We start from the raw sequence: 20,871 nt of genomic DNA on the forward strand, positions 1-20,871 counted from the left end.
TATTTACTAAATAAAACTTCCGATTTTTATTAATTCTTTTTTACACGGGCAGTCTACTGAGTCTGTTAGTGCAAAAAATGTTATTAAAATAAACAATAAAATGACTTTAGTCAGTCGCGACTTTTTTTGGCAAATCCTTAAAGACAGACTTTTTTTGTGCCACTTTTTTATTTATTTTTTTTTTTTACATAGAGGTCACCACTTATCAAGGCCCGGAGGTCACTCAAGGATGAGGGCTAATGAGTGTACAATAGTCAATGGGATAATATCATCGTAATCATTAGTAGTGGAAATTTGGTAAATTTGATTACTTAAGGGGACGGTTCATCAAAAGCTTGTTTATGTTGGACTTGAAGACAATCAAATTGTAGTCAGATGGAAAACAGGCAATTGGAAGAGAGTTCCATAGGCGTGCAGTTCTAAGAAAGAAGCTTTGTTCATGGAAATCTACGTCTTGGTTTAGACACAGATAAAGAGTGGGGGGAAATTATTGATAGTGGTTTTAGCTAGATGGCGGTTTTTTTTTTTTTTAGAGTTTGGCGAGGGGGGGGGCATAGATTGGAGCTCAGACGAGCACTTGTCATGGAAATATTTTTTAAACCTTACATACTAGTCCCCTGCCGCCGTCTTTCCTTTTTATGTAAAGTCTGTCAACATCGTCCTTTGGGTGTAGTGCATTTACTGATAATTTCCCACTTTTACAAATATTTTTAACAAATAAATATTATCAAAGTCAAGATACTGAGAAATTGTCAGTAAATGGCTTAGTTATTTTTTTCGTTTTTTTTTTTTACCCATCTGCAAATGCTATTAAAAGAAAAAAAGTCGATAAAAAGTCACCATTTAAAAAGAAATTAAAAAACAAATGTCTGTAAAAATGAGACATTAATAAATGTTTAGTAACTTTTTTTCTTTCAATATTCATAAAGAGTAAAACTTTTTTTTCAAAATAAATAATGTGACAAATAATTGTTTAGTTACTACGAGAACGTCAGTAAATAAAAAAATAAGGTTACATGCGCTTGCGTCAGGAAGGGAGCGACGCTTATGTTTTATGCTGGTCGCCATGGAACTCAACGCCCAAGGAGTACCTACATTTAGAGTGTGATAACTCCAATTTCTCGTTGGCCAAATAACACGGCAAATAAAGAGTTTTACTAAAGGAGTACCTACATTTATAGCAAAACTCTTTATTTGCCGTGTTATTTGACTAACAAGAAATTGGAGTTATCATCCTCTAACAATGGCGCCGTCTGTGTAATGCAGAAGTGCCAAATATTTTTTTGTTCATTTGCTTTTTTTTTTTTTTTTTTTTTTTGGTACTTATGCAGAGAGTGATCCGTGCTGAAATAATAACGTTATTATTTAAAAAGCCATTCTTAACATGGGGAGGGGAGGGTGTTTTGTACCTATTCTGTACTTTAACCTTGCAATTGAATAAAAAAAACATAAAATTTTAATTAAACGTGGAAATACGATTTTAAAAATAGCGCGGATCACTCTCTGCATTAGCACCCCCACCTTTTTTAAAAAAATACAATTTGAAAACAAATGAAAAATCTCGTTTTATTTTACTATTAGAAGGAGAAAAAAAAAAACTTGTGGAAAAAAGTGTTTTTCTTTCTTTTTTTTTTTCCAAGGGACTTTGTAGAGTGTTCACCGAGCAACCGACCACTTTCGGCGCTGCAGTGCACTCTGCAGTCTGCACAAAAATATTGTGTGAACATTCATAGACAGATCTTTAATTTTCTCCATCATCGTACATTTTTGAATATGATAGACGAAAAGGAATTTCACATTAAACTTTTCACTTTTTGATTCTAAAATTTTCACAAACGAAAATTAACAGATGAAAAATAAACCTCTTCGCATGATACGAATGAGAAGATTAAAAATAAACAGCATTGCCAAGGACGATAACTCTATCGAGAAAGACCGTCTTTACCTTGGCGACTAACGAAAAAAAGAGTTATTGTTTTTTGAAATTTAACTATATTTACTTTAATTTACATTGTATTATTAAACGTGAGGTTATTATTATTCCAAAATAACCAGATAAGAGGAAATAAATATAAAAAAAGGTAAGTCTAATTACCGAAACTGCTCTCATTTGGTAAACTACTACGACTGAATTGTAATATTTCCCAGCTAGACATGTTTCCTGCGTACAATTTTAAGTAGCAAAAAAGTACCAAAAAAATAAGTTAAAATTTTTAAATTATTTTTTGGTACTTGGCATTTTACAAACTGTGTTGAAATAATAACGTTATTATTTAGAAACCTAACCAATAATTCTGTACTTTCACCTAATAATTTAATAAACAAAAGATACCATTGTGAGCTGTCCGTCTTTTAGATCAGTATTTTTTTTTTTTTAAATTAAGAAATAAAACATTTTTGGATTTGTATTACTGTACACATAGATTTGAAAAAGTTGTCAAAAATAAATATATACCAAATAAATGTTATCAAAGGCAAGGTAAGTTACTTTTCTACTTAACTGGATAAGTTTTTAGAGCTTTTATTTAATGTAACTCGAAAAACATAGTGTTTACCAATGTGTTAGAAAATTTAAAATGGCACCTGACTCTCTCTTTGACACGGTAAGTTTGGGAGAAGGAGTTAAAAATAAAAAATGTACAAAATACTGTTAAAAACCCACCGAATATGTCAGCCTATATCACGGTAACATATATTGAGCGAGTTTCTAACAGTATTTCGTCTAGTTTTTTTATTCTTAACTCCTTTTCCCAAACTTACCGTGTCAAAGAGAGAGAGAGAGAGAGAGAGAGAGAGAGAGAGAGAGAGAGAGAGAGAGAGAGAGAGAGAGTCGGGCGCCATTTTAAATTTTCCCAAACATCGGTAAACACTGTATGTTTTTCGAGCTGAATAAATGTTACATTAAATAAAAACACTAGAAAATTATCCAGTTAGGTAGAAAAGTAACTTATCTTGCCTTTGATAACATTTATTTGTTATATATTTGTTTTTTGACAACTTTTTCGAATCTGTGTACAGTAATACAAACCCACATTCTTTTTAAAATAAATACATTTATTGTTTAATGTTTCGGTACTTGTACAGTTTAATCAAGACATTAAAAAAAATGAAAACATAGAATAAAAGTTATACTGTACGCATCCGTTTTGCACTGAAGTTCTCCAAAAAAAAATTTCAGTTAATTTGATCGAGTACTTTTTTTTTTTTTTTACAGCGGAAAAACACGTTTTTATAACAGCGCGCTGAAGATAGCCATGTTTGGATTTTAGAACATGCCATGAGGAGATAACTCAGTCTAAAGCGCCGACACCCCCTTCCGCATCTTAAATAATAGCTTTTTCTTCCTAAAAATCAAAACATCGCTACCTTTTGATCGGTATAACAAATTGTTTTTTCGCTGTACAAAAAAAAAACTACTTGATCAAATTAAGTGAAATTTTTTTTTGGAGAACTTTATTCCATAACAGATACATAAAATATAAGGCTTTTGACTTACATAAAAATGCATGCAAAGCATGTAGGAGGTTTTCTGAAGAAAGAAAAAAAAAGCAGTTTTTATTATAGATAACGAACCAACAGTGATCAATAACGCGTATTACAGAATTACTCCCTCCCATATGTAACGCGATGTAATTAATGTAAGTTTATATTATTGTCATAACTTTTATACAATTTAGAAGAGGCATCTTAAAATAAACTAGTAATATTTAAAAAAAAAAGTATCTTTTTACTTTTTTTCACCTCAAATTCACCTTAGAAATGACAACTCCTTTAGGTTTTCAAGTATGCTGAAAATGAATATCACGTTTAAATTTTGCGCAGACAAGTAGTTTCATACCTTTATTATCCAATGAAATCCATTATATTTTAACTGGTGGACATGTTTTTTCGTAGCTGAAAAGTACTAATGCTCATGCGTGTCAGAAAACACTTCCTCCTTCCCATGTGTGAGAAAAATACGTTAAACTGACTTAGATGTCAAGAGAAGGTTGGTGATCGGAGCAGGATCGGGTTTTACCTTTGACTTTGGAAAACCTAGTCACGTTCTTGACTCTAGTTTTATACCTCCTACTGGAAGGAAGTGATTTGCATATGTATCTGGTACCGGTTATTTAAAAGCATCACTTCTTCTGGGAAAGTTGAATGTTCTGATGACGGTTAAGGCTCTAAGGAACCTTTATACTTGTAATCTTTACTAGAGTTCAAGTGCACTTGTTTATAGAAGAGTTTAGACCCCTGACAGAGTTTGAGCTGTGACTTAGCAATATTTCGCAAACTTTACATCAGACCCAACTCTGATCTACCTTCTAACTATGGTGTCGGAGAATTTTCAACACGTTTAGAATAGCGAATACTATTGACATTTATTAATACATTGGAAAAAAAATGTTAATATCCAGAAAACTACGTATCTAGGCAAAATTTAAATGTGATATTCGTTTTCAGCATACTTGAAAACCTTTAAAAGTTGTCATTTAAATGTGAGTGTTAAGGTGGAAAGAAAATAAAAATTTACTAAAAAATGTTTTTCAGCATATGAAAATACTGAAAAGACTAAAATTTTATTTATATTATCAATACCTTAAAACAACATTCCTATACAGTCGGCATTTTAAACGTGTACACATGCCCATATTTAAGAAATCTAACAAAACTCAACTACTGGTCAGGTTTTCATGAAATTTTCATTACTTATTCATTTTTAAATTAATTTGTATTTTAAAGGGAGTTTTGGTTAAATATATGAGGGGAAATATTTTTTTGTAGGTGTGTCTCCCCACCCCATATTTCATGTTACAAAAACTAAACAGCATAAATTTATGTTGAGCAAAATTCCAACATTTTATAAAGTTGAAGAGTTTAAATAATTGAAAAAATTTTTTATATATAAACACTCAATTCTTATTCCAGCTTACCTTCACTTGTAAATAAAAAATATATATAAAATCAATATGTGGAAAAAGAAAAAAACGTTTTTTCTCATTAATATTTAATATAATTAGTTGAATTACAAAAAACTCAGAATTCTAGAAAATAATCTATTTAAAAATTTTTCTAATTATTTAAATTCCAGTATTCTGCGATGTAAAGTTTTAAACATAGAATTTAAGTAATGGTATCCAATTAAAAAATATGTTTTAATAAAACATAAAAACGACTATTAGCAATTTTAAACTAGCAAATTCAATCACAGCTTAAAATTATTTTAATAGTGATAAGATTTGTATTTGTAGTGAGTGCAACTTCATTTTAGCGTTTATTTTCCAAATAATGTACAGAGGTCTTGAATTAATATAATTAACACAATAAGCAATAGCAAATAAACCTTACTTTCATTATTCATTTTTAGTGCCTTTGACCATCCATCAAATTTACATACAATTTGATTTACACATAAAATGATGACGTCGCTGATTCTACATAAAAATTTGGTGATTTTACACAAGAAATTGGGGACACCTTGTAGTCAAGAAACAAATATATAACAAATAAATTTTACCAATGGTCAGATGTTACTCATCTACCTACCTGGATAAGTTTTTTGTTTGAACTTATATTAAAGCGTTTATTAAGTTTGAATGCAAGTAGTGCCATGCATTGGAGTTAAAATAACAGCTGTAGAGTTGAATATAATAAGCAAAGAAGAAAACGCCCACATGTGTGTGCATTATGTGGCTATACGACTTACCTTCAGGTGGGATCTGAGAGAGAAATTAAAGATGGCGGCCATGGCATTATAAGGTGTAGTCTCATGGAATTGCACGAGATCATACCACCCACTGCACACATATGGAAATGGAATGGAGTCAGTTTCTTAATAAAATGCTTGTTGGCAGACGTGAGGGGGGGGAAGGTTTGTTGGAAGTTGATAGTAAAAGTTGTGAGTGACGAAGTTAAGCAAGGTCAGTAATAGATGAGTGGCCAATTGGGACTATTAAAGCGCTGTATGTAGGTGGAAGGTCAGGTCAGTCTTCCTGCTTTCCAATGTGTGTAGTGTGCCGTGTGCGCACATTAAAAGTCATATGAAGAGATAATGGAGATAATTCTATCTGAACTTTTTGTTTATTTTACTTATTTATTTATTTTTGCTGTTTACCAATCCATTTAATTGCTAATTATTTCAGCATAATGGGGGACAAGTTCGACCTTAAATTAATACTAGAATTCGATAGCTCGACCCCGGTACTTGACTAGATGGAGAAGGCAGAACTGCATTGCCTGTTTAGTGTGAAAAGCATTGAACACATGGTTTCTTTACGTCTGTCAAGCGGGGCTTTTGTGGTATATTAACAGCTTAGTCCTGAGGAAAAACAGAATTATGAAAGGATCAAAACAGTACTATACAAGGCGTTTGCTATCAACCCTGCCACTGCTTGGGAGCAATTTGCGGCAAGAACCTTACATCCAGGCGAAACTGTCAACGTTTCTCTGACCGAGCTGACGAAGTTGACAGTATTGTTTGGTGACCACCCTCAATGGAGAGACACGGACATGTTGCGGGGTGGGCACTGTGAATATTCGTACAAGAAATGGAAATTAGGTTGATGTTGAAGTGCTAGTAGTTCTCAAGAAACCTCTTCTAGGCTAGTAGTTCTCAAGAAACCTGCTTCTAGGCTATGATGCCATCAGAGCCCTAGGTGGTGCTCACATAATGCAGACAGGGACGGTACAGTTTCAGAAGGTTCCAGTGTGTGCTGCACTGAAGGTTGACCAACCAGACTTTGTTGTCGAATTTGACCAGCAGCAGGAGACTTGGACAGCCTCATGAAAGTGGTCAGAAAACCAGGAACCAGCCAAACTGCGGAATGAGGTCACAGTACCATGTGCCCAACCAAATGAGGCCTGCATATGAAGAGGAATTCTGCAATTGGATCATGGATAGCTGGTTAATTCCCTACCCCTATGAGAAACTTGGACCTCCCAAAAGCCTGATCCCACTGATGGCAGTTGCTCAGCACAACAAAACAAGGTGAGGCAAGTGATGGACTACCGCAAACTAAACGCACATGTTGATGCGTTCACGGCAGATGCTGACATTTGTACCAGCCAGCTATGAGAGTGGCATCAGCAGGGTTCCAGTGTGTCCCTCTTGTATCTAAGAAAAGCGTACCTGCAGGTCTGGATCAGTGAAACGATGTGCCCATTTCAGTGATGTTTGCTGGCAGGAGGTACTGCCTTACTAGATTAGGCTTCAGGCTGAACGTGACACCCCAAATAATTAAGACCATCATCAATGCTGTGTTGTCACAAGAAACGATAAAAGAAGGGACATCGGCATAACTTAATGACATATATGCGAACAAAGACATGTCATCATCACGTGTAAGGTCTAAACTGGCTGAGTTTGGTTTGATTTGCAAGAACCCAGAACGTTTGGAGGATGGCGCCCGTGACTTGGACCTGAACGTTCGACAGGAGCAAGGAACCTTGAAATGGGGGCGTGGAACTGCAATTCCTGAAGTGCCAGATGTCTTCACGAGGAGAGCAGTATTCTCCCTGTGTGGAAAGCTTCTGGGGCACCTACCAGTGTGTGGATGAACTCGTGTGGCAACAGGCATCATAAAGAGGAGGGTAAGCTTAGTCAGCAAAGTCTGTGAAAGGAGACCATCACAAGGGTAAAGCAGGATGACCCTGCCAAAGGAGATTGATGCATGCAGGGAGATGAACTGAATATGTGGGTGGATGTGAGTTCTCTGGCGATTGGTATGCTGTTGGAGAAGAATGGGACTGCAATTGAGGACGCCTGCTGGTTGCGACCAGCAAATGACGCTGCTCATATCAACCTGGCAGAGCTCGATTCAGTGATAAAAGGCATCAATGTGGCACGCCAGTGGAAAGTCAGGAAATTATGCATACACACTGATTCACTATGCATGTACCACTGGATATCAGACACACTGACAGGCAAGACCAAGGTGCACACTAAGGCAGCCACCGAGATGCTGATCAGATGGAGGTTGGAGACTGTAAGGAAGCTGGTAATAGAGTACAGCCTGTCTGTGGATGCGGTACTGGTCACTTCAAATTGCAACTTTGGTGATAAGCTTACTCGGGTGCCACAGAGATAGTATGACACTATGAAGAAGGAAGCTGAGTCAGTACCATTATTATTGCCACCTCTGTTGAGGTGGTGGACAAAATCAGGAAGATACACCATCTCAGTGGGTATCCCGGAGTGAGATGGACATGTTATTTTGTACAGTTGTCTAATCCATCGGTGCCCAAAAGTGCAGTGAAAGCGGTAGTCAAGAAATGCCAAACATGCCAGTCAATCGACTCTGCCTTAGCTAGTTGGTGGAAAGATCGGCTGGGAGTAGACACGACTTGGAGCCGACTGAGTATGGACATAACCAACTATGGCAGCCAGCACTTTCTCACCCTGATTGATTGTGGACCAACAAGGTTCGCAATCTGGCGCCCATTAATAAAACAGGATTTCTCCAGTATCATCCATAAATTGGAGCCCATATTTTATGAAAGGGGGCGCCTGAAGAGATCCTCATGAACAACGACACGACCTTCTGCAGTGGGAAGTCAGGCGTTTATGATGTCCACAGGAAAAAGAACTATAGGAAGACAGCTGAAATGGTTCAAGAGCACCTTGAAATTTTCCTTCAAAAAGTATGGTTTGTATTCCACTTTATGAGAAAACTTAGTCCAAAGAGGCTACACTTGGTGAATCTGCATGCATTGTAGAATGCAAGAGGAAACACTATTAGAAAATACAGAGCAGTAAGCACTTCTGCTACAGAATCATCCCACATGGAGCAAATACTTCAGAGCTCAAATCAGATTGCTGAGTCATCTCTGAATCCACAAAATTATTGCATAATCATGGTCATGTTTGAAAGTAATGGACAAACATTATTAGAACACAGATAGCGTTTTCCAATTTATGTTTTGTAGAGAATATTAAACGTGAACACAAGTCATACTAACTCCACTGTAAAATTCTATACCCTAGCATTTCTTAAAGTTAACTTTCTTTTTAATCAGTTTTATCATAGCACCATGAAATTTCTAAACTTCAAAGATTGAATCTGAAATTGATTTCCATTGGTGCCACTTCATGTGAGCCGATCGATTTCAAAGCTTTATTTGTCATTTTGAACATTTCTATAATTATTTTGATGCAGTGATTTTGTTATAAAATTGAATCATTATATTGTGATTCATAATCAATTATCTCAATATTTGTATAATCTTAAAAATGCCAGTCATGGAAAATCAATAACTTTTAAGCCATAAGCAATTAAAAATAACTATGCGGATAAAATCTTTTTCACAATAAATAAATAAAATTGATAAAAAATCTTTAATGAATTTCTTTTAAATATGAACTGGCAATCTGCAGCTGAGAGAACCGACTGATTTAAAATTTTTCACTGGGTTTTTGTGAGATTAGACATTGTTTGTTTGAATGCACATTACTTATTCTTTAGTTCCATTTTGGTAATTGGCGATTGTAAATCTGATAAATATTAGATTGTAATTGGCGATTGTAAATCTGATAAATATTAGATTGTAATTGACGATTGTAAATCTGATAAATATTAGATTGTAATTGACGATTGTAAATTTGATAAATAATAGATTGTAATTGACGATTGTAAATCAGATAAATATTAGATTGTAATTGACGATTGTAAATTTGATAAATAATAGATTGTAATTGACGATTGTAAATTTGATAAATAATAGATTGTAATTGACGATTGTAAATTTGATAAATAATAGATTGTAATTGACGATTGTAAATCTGATAAATATTAGATTGTAATTGACGATTGTAAATTTGATAAATAATAGATTGTAATTGACGATTGTAAATCTGCCAAATATTAGATTGTAATTGACGATTGTAAATTTGATAAATAATAGATTGTAATTGACGATTGTAAATCTGATAAATATTAGATTGTAATTGACGATTGTAAATCTGATAAATATTAGATTGTAATTGACGATTGTAAATCTGATAAATATTAGATTGTAATTGACGATTGTAAATTTGATAAATAATAGATTGTAATTGACGATTGTAAATCTGATAAATATTAGATTGTAATTGACGATTGTAAATTTGATAAATAATAGATTGTAATTGACGATTGTAAATTTGATAAATAATAGATTGTAATTGACGATTGTAAATTTGATAAATAATAGATTGTAATTGACGATTGTAAATTTGATAAATAATAGATTGTAATTGACGATTGTAAATCTGATAAATATTAGATTGTAATTGACGATTGTAAATTTGATAAATAATAGATTGTAATTGACGATTGTAAATCTGATAAATATTAGATTGTAATTGACGATTGTAAATTTGATAAATAATAGATTGTAATTGACGATTGTAAATCTGATAAATATTAGATTGTAATTGGCGATTGTAAATCTGATAAATATTAGATTGTAATTGACGATTGTAAATCTGATAAATATTAGATTGTAATTGACGATTGTAAATTTGATAAATAATAGATTGTAATTGACGATTGTAAATCTGATAAATATTAGATTGTAATTGACGATTGTAAATTTGATAAATAATAGATTGTAATTGACGATTGTAAATTTGATAAATAATAGATTGTAATTGACGATTGTAAATTTGATAAATAATAGATTGTAATTGACGATTGTAAATCTGATAAATATTAGATTGTAATTGACGATTGTAAATTCGATAAATATTAGATTGTAATTGACGATTGTAAATCTGATAAATAATAGATTGTAATTGACGATTGTAAATTTGATAAATAATAGATTGTAATTGACGATTGAAAATCTGATAAATAATAGATTGTAATTGACGATTGTAAATTTGATAAATATTAGATTGTAATTGACGATTGTAAATCTGATAAATAATAGATTGTAATTGACGATTGTAAATCTGATAAATTATAGATTGTAATTGACGATTGTAAATCTGATAAATATTAGATTGTAATTGACGATTGTAAATTTGATAAATATTAGATTGTAATTGACGATTGTAAATCTGATAAATATTAGATTGTAATTGACGATTGTAAATCTGATAAATATTAGATTGTAATTGACGATTGTAAATCTGATAAATATTAGATTGTAATTGACGATTGTAAATTTGATAAATAATAGATTGTAATTGACGATTGTAAATTTGATAAATATTAGATTGTAATTGACGATTGTAAATTTGATAAATATTAGATTGTAATTGACGATTGTAAATTTGATAAATAATAGATTGTAATTGACGATTGTAAATTTGATAAATATTAGATTGTAATTGACGATTGTAAATTTGATAAATAATAGATTGTAATTGACGATTGTAAATTTGATAAATAATAGATTGTAATTGACGATTGTAAATTTGATAAATAATAGATTGTAATTGACGATTGTAAATCTGATAAATATTAGATTGTAATCGACGATTGTAAATTTGATAAATAATAGATTGTAATTGACGATTGTAAATCTGATAAATAATAGACTGTAATTGACGATTGTAAATCTGATAAATAATAGATTGTAATTGACGATTGTAAATCTGATAAATAATAGATTGTAATTGACGATTGTAAATCTGATAAATAATAGATTGTAATTGACGATTGTAAATTTGATAAATAATAGATTGTAATTGACGATTGTAAATTTGATAAATAATAGATTGTAATTGACGATTGTAAATTTGATAAATAATAGATTGTAATTGACGATTGTAAATTTGATAAATAATAGATTGTAATTGACGATTGTAAATCTGATAAATAATAGATTGTAATTGACGATTGTAAATTTGATAAATAATAGATTGTAATTGACGATTGTAAATTTGATAAATAATAGATTGTAATTGACGATTGTAAATTTGATAAATAATAGATTGTAATTGACGATTGTAAATCTGATAAATAATAGATTGTAATTGACGATTGTAAATTTGATAAATAATAGATTGTAATTGACGATTGTAAATCTGATAAATAATAAATTGTAATTGACGATTGTAAATTTGATAAATAATAGATTGTAATTGACGATTGTAAATTTGATAAATAATAGATTGTAATTGACGATTGTAAATCTGATAAATAATAGATTGTAATTGACGATTGTAAATTTGATAAATAATAGATTGTAATTGACGATTGTAAATCTGATAAATAATAGATTGTAATTGACGATTGTAAATCTGATAAATAATAAATTGTAATTGACGATTGTAAATTTGATAAATAATAGATTGTAATTGACGATTGTAAATTTGATAAATAATAGATTGTAATTGACGATTGTAAATCTGATAAATAATAGATTGTAATTGACGATTGTAAATCTGATAAATAATAGATTGTAATTGACGATTGTAAATTTGATAAATAATAGATTGTAATTGACGATTGTAAATTTGATAAATAATAGATTGTAATTGACGATTGTAAATTTGATAAATAATAGATTGTAATTGACGATTGTAAATCTGATAAATATTAGATTGTAATTGACGATTGTAAATTTGATAATTAGAAACAGCCCTGAAAAGTCTATAAGAGATCAAACTTTTAAAAAAAAATTAATATTATTTTTTGTTTAATTAAATTGAACTATATCTTAATAAGTTTAATTTTAGATTCAGTTTTCATGTTAAATTATGAATTTTGAGTGTGCCAGTTACTATAACCTTTGACTTTCTGTAGATATATCTTGTCAAACTAAGCAATCATTTTATCCAATTCAGGAATTTGCATGGAATTTCGAATGGAACCCTTTTATTTAATCCAAGGAGTAGTTTTCTTTCATTCCATCAGTCATAAACAAAAGCTACCCGTTGGATTAAATAAAGTGTTCCATTCAAATTTCCATGCAGATTCCTGAATTTGACAAAAAGATATCAGTGTGACAAGATACATCTGCAGAAACATTGTAAAATCAACACTCAAGATGAGAACTTTAGTCCGAACAATCCAAATAAATCAATAACAGTCTTTTATATTAATATCCATTAAAGATTTTTGAACCATTCTTTTTCTTTTTCATTATTATTTTTACTTAATTTCTCTCTCAAATATCAATTCGCTATTTACATGCAATAAAATTAAAAATGAGGTTCTTTCCCAGTTACACAACTACTTATTGTTAAAGACTCTTGTAGAAAGAAATGTGTGTGCAATTAATGTTTTCAGTTGTAAATTAATTTCTTATTTATTCACAGGGAAAAGTGAAAATGAAGAAAGATGGAAGTATCATCTGGAAAAATATGGAATAGAAAATTTATTATTTGGAAGTAAATGGATAAATTAAATTTTCATTAACAAATATCAAACCTAATCTGAGAAACCCATGAAAATACATGCAAATATCGATAACGCATATTCCTCTAAAGTGTTAGACTGATCATTAACAATCACATCTGATGAAAAAATAGATATGCAATCCCATCCATCTGAGAAACCATTTTTATGTGAACTTTGTGGTTTATCTTGTTCAGTGAATTCCGTTTTGAAGGCACACATGCGAACCCACACTGGGGAGAAGCCATTTTCTTGCAAAGATTGTGGGGTATCGTTTGCAACGAAAGCGACGTTAAAGACACATACACGAAGACATACTGGAGAGAAACCATATTCTTGTGAAGTGTGCGGCTGGTCGTTTACGACAAATTCTATTTTAAAATGTCATATGAGAATACACACTGGAGAGAAACCTTTCGCTTGTGAGGTTTGTGGCTGGTCATTCACAAAAAACTGTGACTTAAAATGCCACATGCGAAAGCACAATGGAGATAAACCTTATTCGTGTAAAGTTTGTGAATTATCATTTACAACAAAATCTAATTTAAAATGTCACTTGAGATTACATACTGGAGAGAAACCATATTCTTGTGAAGTGTGTGGTTCAACATTTTCGACATATTATTTTTTAAAATCTCACATGATAACACACATTGGAGAGAAACCGTATTCATGCAAAGTGTGTGGTTCATCATTTACAGTGAAATCCGTTTTGAATACACATATGCGAACACACACAGGGGAAAAACCTTTTGCTTGTGAAGTGTGTGGCTCTTCCTTTGCTACGAAAGGAAACTTAAAAATGCATGTAAGAACTCACACAGGAGAGAAACCTTATAATTGTGAAGTTTGTGGCTTATCTTTTAAATCAAACCCTGGTTTAAAATATCACATGACCAGTCACTGCCCTCAACAAACCTGAAAGGCCTGCTCTTAACAATTCTGGCTTTTGAATGCCTACTAGACATTATCCTTGCATGTCTAAGGTCTATCTGTATATGGGTTTGTCAGAATATCCTGGCATGAGAATACTTTTCCTTAGAAGTAAACTCTGACCAAATATTCAAAATCACATTTCATATTCGCAGCCCAAATAAGATCGATCTCCTTTCTATGGTTAACCCACATTAGCTTTTACGAGGAATGGTGCATCTTCTCCAAGTGATGTTACCTCAAGTAATAGCACAAAGCTACTCAACCAGACTAGATAAATTCTTGTCTTGGAATCCAGTAAGACCAAGAGACCGACATGAAAGATATACTACAACATATGAAAATGGTAAATTGAGGGGAGAAAAATTATGTTCTCAATTTCTTTACTAACTCAGTGTTTGAGAGATAAAGAACTTTAATGGAACATTTGAATATCTATGTATTTCATATAGAGTTCAAGTGTTAGCCCCAGGTAGTGGGCCTATTGATTTCTGAGAACTTCAACTGAAGTAAAATGAAACAAAAAATGTAATAGGGAACACCCCCAATCTAAACAAACTAATACAAGAGATCACAACAGAAGTCAACATCAAAGAAATCGCAGCACGCATTTGGAGACAAATAAAAAACAAAATGGTCATCAGATCCGGGAAATATGTATTTGCTTGTAGAGATGAGCTTGGTGCAAATGTTGAATATAGAGACATGGCGATGTATATTTGAAAGCAGATGTGTGCACACACACACACACACACACACACATTCCAGATGAGATTTGATCTACATTCTTGTGTCCCATAAAATGATCAGAATTGTAATTATCACAAAAACAAAGAACTGTTTACTTTTCAGGTCAGGAAATTGTGCAATGCAAAATAGAAAAGAAAAATATATCTTAATATTCACATTCTCAGGAATGTCTATATAAGAGATAACAAAAATAATAGAAGAAAGCAAACATAATGGCAAGCATGTTTGACATCTTTAGCATTTGTCTGTCAACATTCCACACACAACCACCCCTTACAGCTAATTTTTTTTTTCTCTTCGATGAACAAAAAGCTTAATTGTAAATAAAACTTCAATTTTGATAAATTTGTCTCTGTGCTGATTTTGTGAATAACGACAACAGAATTCTCAGGTGTATATATGATTTTAGCAAGCATTTGAAAAGTGGAATCTAAAAAATGATACATTCAGCAATGCAACACAAACATCAACGACTGAAAGCAGAAGAATTTGCAAAAGATTTGTTTGATATTTTCCATCAAACATTACCAAAAATTTAATTGTTTATGAATGCAGGAAAAACATGCATAAAAGTAGGAGTAGTAAACTTTGGAAGTATGTGATGGCAAAATGAAGATGTCTTCACGTTTGGAAGGATGCACAGACAAATGTTTAATATTCACAAATGAATTATGCTTTTACCAGCACAACATGAATCATGCTAGAAGGATCCACAACAAAGAGTAACACAAAAAAACAAAATGAATGGTTAATGAGAACACTATGCTTAAGGATGTCAAATAAGGAGCTATGGAAAATTATATTAAATGAAGGAAAACCACTAAAGGCAAAAATGTTATACTATAAAGTATAACAACCACTGGACCAACTAAAATATTGCGGAGAAAAAAATTATCTCCTCGAATGTGGTGTGGAATATCGTATGACTTCATTCAAGACTGGGCAAGTAAAAAATATAGCCAAAAATTCAATCATGAGGAATGCCCACTATGAACAGGCGAAATATACCAACCCAAACCAGAAAACTTTGAAAGTCCACCAAAACAAGGACAAAGAAAGACAACAAAGAAAACAACTATCTAGAAACAAAAATGAGATGAACAAGATGATGAGTCAACAATACCATCAGATGAAGCTTTTTCTGACAATGAAACCAAAGATATTCGATAACACAGATGATGGCAAACAACCATTCTACCCAAATCTGAAAGCTAATCCAGATGTGTACTTGAGCATATGAGATGAGGACCTACATGATCAAAGATGACTACTAGACAAACTCTCACCATTAATAAAAAAAAACAAACAAACAGAACTTTTAAATAATATAGATGACACATTATACATAAATGAAAAACATTGACAGTTTGACACATCACTACTTAGCAACAACAATTGGCAAAATGAAAAAGATTATGTGCAGATTAAGAATAACAATTACACAAAACAAAAAATTTGTTTAAAAATACTCTAACTACCTACACACCGGCACAACTACCTACACAAGCACCAACACATACACCTAGGAACAACAACAAAGAAAACACGCCACCACTTGTAAGTATTGATCCCAAACTGTCAAATAATCAAATATTAAAACACTGGTACATTTCACCAGCTACTTGCTGTCTTTCCAAGATGTATGTATTTTATAGAAATAAATATTATCATTTAAACTTATTACTAGACTCGTCATTCATTATTACTTTCTTTTCTTTTTATAATGTGTATAAAATATAAGGAAAATATGCTTTTATATTTTCACTAGATGAAATTATCTTTATTTTTGTGAGAAAAAATTGGAAAAGAAAAATAACACTGGTAAAATACACCCGGTGTTTTATAATAGTGAATGGAATAAAATTATTGGAGGAAAGAACTCTGCTCATTATTGATGTCACCATTTCAAATGACTATGGCCTTAAAACAGCCTAACGGGAAAAGATGATAAAATATTAGGAACTCAAGAATGATTAAAAGATGACATGATCTCTGAAACAAATAAATATTATACCAATTGTGATAGTAGCAACTGGTCTAATAAAAAAAATCTTAATACTTGGTAACACTCCCTGGGAGATCAAGCTTTAGCAAAATAAAGATAGCAGCTATAAAGGGACAACATCTATTTTTAAACGAGCTGTCGGATAAAATCATAACAGAACCAAGTATTAACTCCCTTGATCTCTTAAAACGGACTGAAGTAAATTAAGAAAAGTGAGAAACTTAATTTTGAACTTTGTGGCTTTTTTCACTCAAACTGTGGTTTAAAATATCACATTGCCATTCCTGGTGAACCAAGTGCAAAAGAGATCCAGACAATTGCACTTAAGGAGACAGCAAGGATACTAAAAAGAGCTCTTGGTTGGTTTCAATAAATGGCAGGGGAATGTTGGCAGCTTGTTTGGCGTCTACATACCCAGCATTACAATCTTCAAAGAACCCCCCCCCACCCCACCCCCCCAAAAAAACCTGGAAGGTCTACTCTGAACAACTCTTAAGAAAAAATGTTTGTGTAGTATAACATGAATTATCTGACTATCTGTAATAATTCAATAGGTTCCAAAAATATTGCAGTTGGCAAGGAGAAATTGGTGAATCCTGCAGTGCTTTAACTTTATCAGAAATAAGTGAAATTCCCTTTGAGCTAATGACATAACCCAAGAAGGCAAGACTTATAGCAATAAAAATACATTTAAAAAAATTTTTTTTAATAAAATATGTTTATTTAAAAAACCATTATATTTTGAATTTTAATGTCACAGTGCTTACTAAACAATGGACCTTTTCTATTATGACTTGACTGAGCGCCTACACATTGACGCAGACTTTTAAACTTTGATCTTCATCAACATCTGAGGATGTGCTAATCACCATCAACAAGTAAGAACAAAAACAAATATTATCTGAATTTTCTTGAAGACTCTTTCACAAGTAAAAAATTTGAATTTTTAAAATAAATTCATAAGGCATTCATGGTGTTCATCTAAGGTCATGGTATGGAAAGCAAACACAAAGGTTAAAATCAATGTTGACCTCACAAAACTCAAAAACTATATAAAATGTGAATGCCACATGCTGCCCACTCTTGACCATTCAGTTAGGGAAAGTGAGAATCATGAGTATACTGAATGTCAACAATAGTTATTGGCAAATTTCACTTTCATCACAATCTCATGCAATGACGACCTTCATCAGCCCTTTTGAACTGTACCAATTCAACCATCTCCCCATTAAGATTTCATCACTCAGTAAGATTTACCAGAGACAGGTATTAAAGAACAAGGATGCAGCAACACAGTGCTGATATTTAATTTTTTTCTTTTATCTTTTTTTTTTGTTTTGTTATGAAAGATAAATGCTGTGAGGATTTTTGGTTGTCATAAATTTGTGCAAATACTTTTTAGGCAAATTACGACATAGGACCAGATCAACGTTGAGTGTCATCACTGCTACTACGGTGAACATTTAAAATGGTAGTTGTCGCTGGTGTTATGATGTTAATGAGACTACATTTTTCTAATCGCTTGACGTAAACAAAATATTAAAAAAGGTGTCAAAATCAGCATCAAAATGAAGTCGAATATAAAAATTAACAATATTGGTTTTTATTTAACATGGCTAGGAAAAAATGAATCATGCTTTTTATTGTTGACGTATTTTAATGTGTGTGCCGATGCAACACACAAGCAAGAAAATAATAAATGGATTAAGAGTCTAATGTTTATGAAAATGTGGAAATGTTTTTAAAAGGAAGAGTCCTGGCATAAAAACAATGTTTGTAACTGATGTATATAGTCGCTGATAGTAACTGATGTATATATATATATATATATCTATATATATATATATATATATATATATATATATATATATATATATATATTTAAAACAGTTTGATAAGGTTTAGATTAAAATGTGCAATAAAGAGCAAGAGAAAAATCTTTCTCTGACTGAGGCAGAATGTCATTTTTGCAGAATACATGTTTCTTTTTTTTTTTTTTTTTTTTTTTTTTTTTTTTTTAGGTAAAGGAAAATAGAGTTTGTTATTTCAATCAATTCCATGAATATATCTGCTGCAATACAGTTATTTTCTTTCGGTAATTAATTAATTAATCCAGGGAGATTTATGAGTTTCAGGTGCAAGGTGCGCAAAATTATATTAACGGTTTTAACGTCAGAAGACGGAGCGAGAGTCATGTACTTGTTAACACTTCAAGGGAAATCTGACTCAACTGACTGGGTTTCGCACGCAGGGCCTCTTTTTTATAGGTGCAGACCAGCTCCAGCAAAAACTGTTAGAAAAAATATTTTGAAATCCACTTTCTCTGAATGCCGATTGGATGAAAAGTCAACATCTTTGTCACGTGGGGTGCTTTTCACGCTGCTCACGACAATTACCAAGTGTTGTTATTTATAGTGTAAAATTTGTAATATATATATAGTGTAATATAACGGATGTACACGCAACTGGTACGTTGTCCAGCCACTTTTAATGTCACTACAGCAATTACATGTGGTTTTACAAACTTGCTGCTTGGACTTTACACTTTATAAAACACTTCTTGGTGTTGAATACAAGTCCAGTTTTGGCTGCTCAAGCCATGAGATTATACAAGTTTTATTGTGGCCCGCATTGTTTTGGCCAAATATGGCTACATTATCGGCTATGCTGGCCATACCATCTAGGACTTCTAGGATTTGGCCCATTTTTACTTGGAAAATATCTTGATAGATATTGAGACCAAACAGCAGATGCTTCCAGCATACTCATCCAAATAGCATCCTGCAGATTGCCAACAGTTATGATTTTTCATCCAGGTGAACCGACCAGCATCAAGTTTACTGAACACCTTGGCTTTTGCAAAGGCTGGGCTTGGTTCTTCCACTATCGATGTAACAGTTTACGAGGCATGTGCAATAAGTAATGCCCCTGACCCACTTCCAGTTGTCTGATCTAGCTGAAATTTTGCATGTGCAATGATTTATATCTCTATGTGTTATGTGGCAAATTACAGCTCTGAACTAATTGTGGTTTCTGTTTTACAGGTGTTTGAACTGAGTCAGGTGTGAAATGGAGCCTGTTGAATGTCGAGCAATGATCCGTTTTTTGTATTTGAAAGGACGCACACCACAGGAAACTTTTGATGAAATGAAAGAAACTTATGGTGATAATGCCCCATCATATGACCTTGTAAAACGCTGGCATCGTAAATTCAAACATGGCCGGAAGTCTGTGGAAACAGCTCCCAGACCTGGTCACCCTCCCCTTCTGCCATTGATGAGGCATCTGTCCGTCAAGTTGAGGCTACCATTTTGGAAGATTGGCACATTACTATTCGCCAAATAGCCAAAGATGTCAAGATTAGTACAGAGTCTGTGGAAACTATCATTCATAACCATTTGCATATGCATAAGGTGTCTGTCAGATGGATTCCCAGGTTGCTCACACCATTCCAGAAGCAAGAACGCGTTGAGTGCTCAAGGATGAATTTGGAGATATGCCAAGAAGATGAGTGAAAGTTTTTCAAAAGACTGATTACACAGGATGAAACCTGGGTCCATCACTATGATTCAGAGACCAAAGCCCAGTCAATGCAGTGGAAGCACTTGGACTCACCACCTCCAAAGAAGGCAAGGGTGCAGCCTTCCACTGGCAAGGTCATGCTCACAATCTTCTGGGACCAGGACGGAGTAGTGATGACAGATTTCCTGGCGAAGAGTACCACAATTACAGGAGCCTATTATGTTTCACTTTTGAGGAAATTAAGGGAAGCTATCAAAATCAAGAGGCGGGGCAAGATCAGCAAAGGTACCCTCCTCCTGCAGAACAATGCTCCGGTTCACAACTCGCATGTTGCCAGATCAGAAGCACGGGGCA

The 20,871-nt window shown here is 32.7% G+C and overlaps 1 long non-coding RNA gene across 1 annotated transcript; it reads left to right on the forward strand.

Annotated features, from left to right (window-relative positions):
- Positions 1 to 1,661: 1,661 nt before the first annotated feature.
- Positions 1,662 to 16,670, forward strand: LOC145252705 (uncharacterized). Its single transcript, XR_013863649.1, has 2 exons — positions 1,662 to 2,081; positions 13,229 to 16,670. It is a non-coding gene; the product is annotated as an uncharacterized LOC145252705 (long non-coding RNA).
- Positions 16,671 to 20,871: the final 4,201 nt, after the last annotated feature.

The sequence above is a fragment of the Euprymna scolopes genome, chromosome 29, assembly GCF_053919585.1.
Source record: "Euprymna scolopes isolate OS-2025 chromosome 29, ASM5391958v1, whole genome shotgun sequence".
NCBI classification, from domain to species: Eukaryota; Metazoa; Mollusca; class Cephalopoda; order Sepiida; family Sepiolidae; genus Euprymna; species Euprymna scolopes.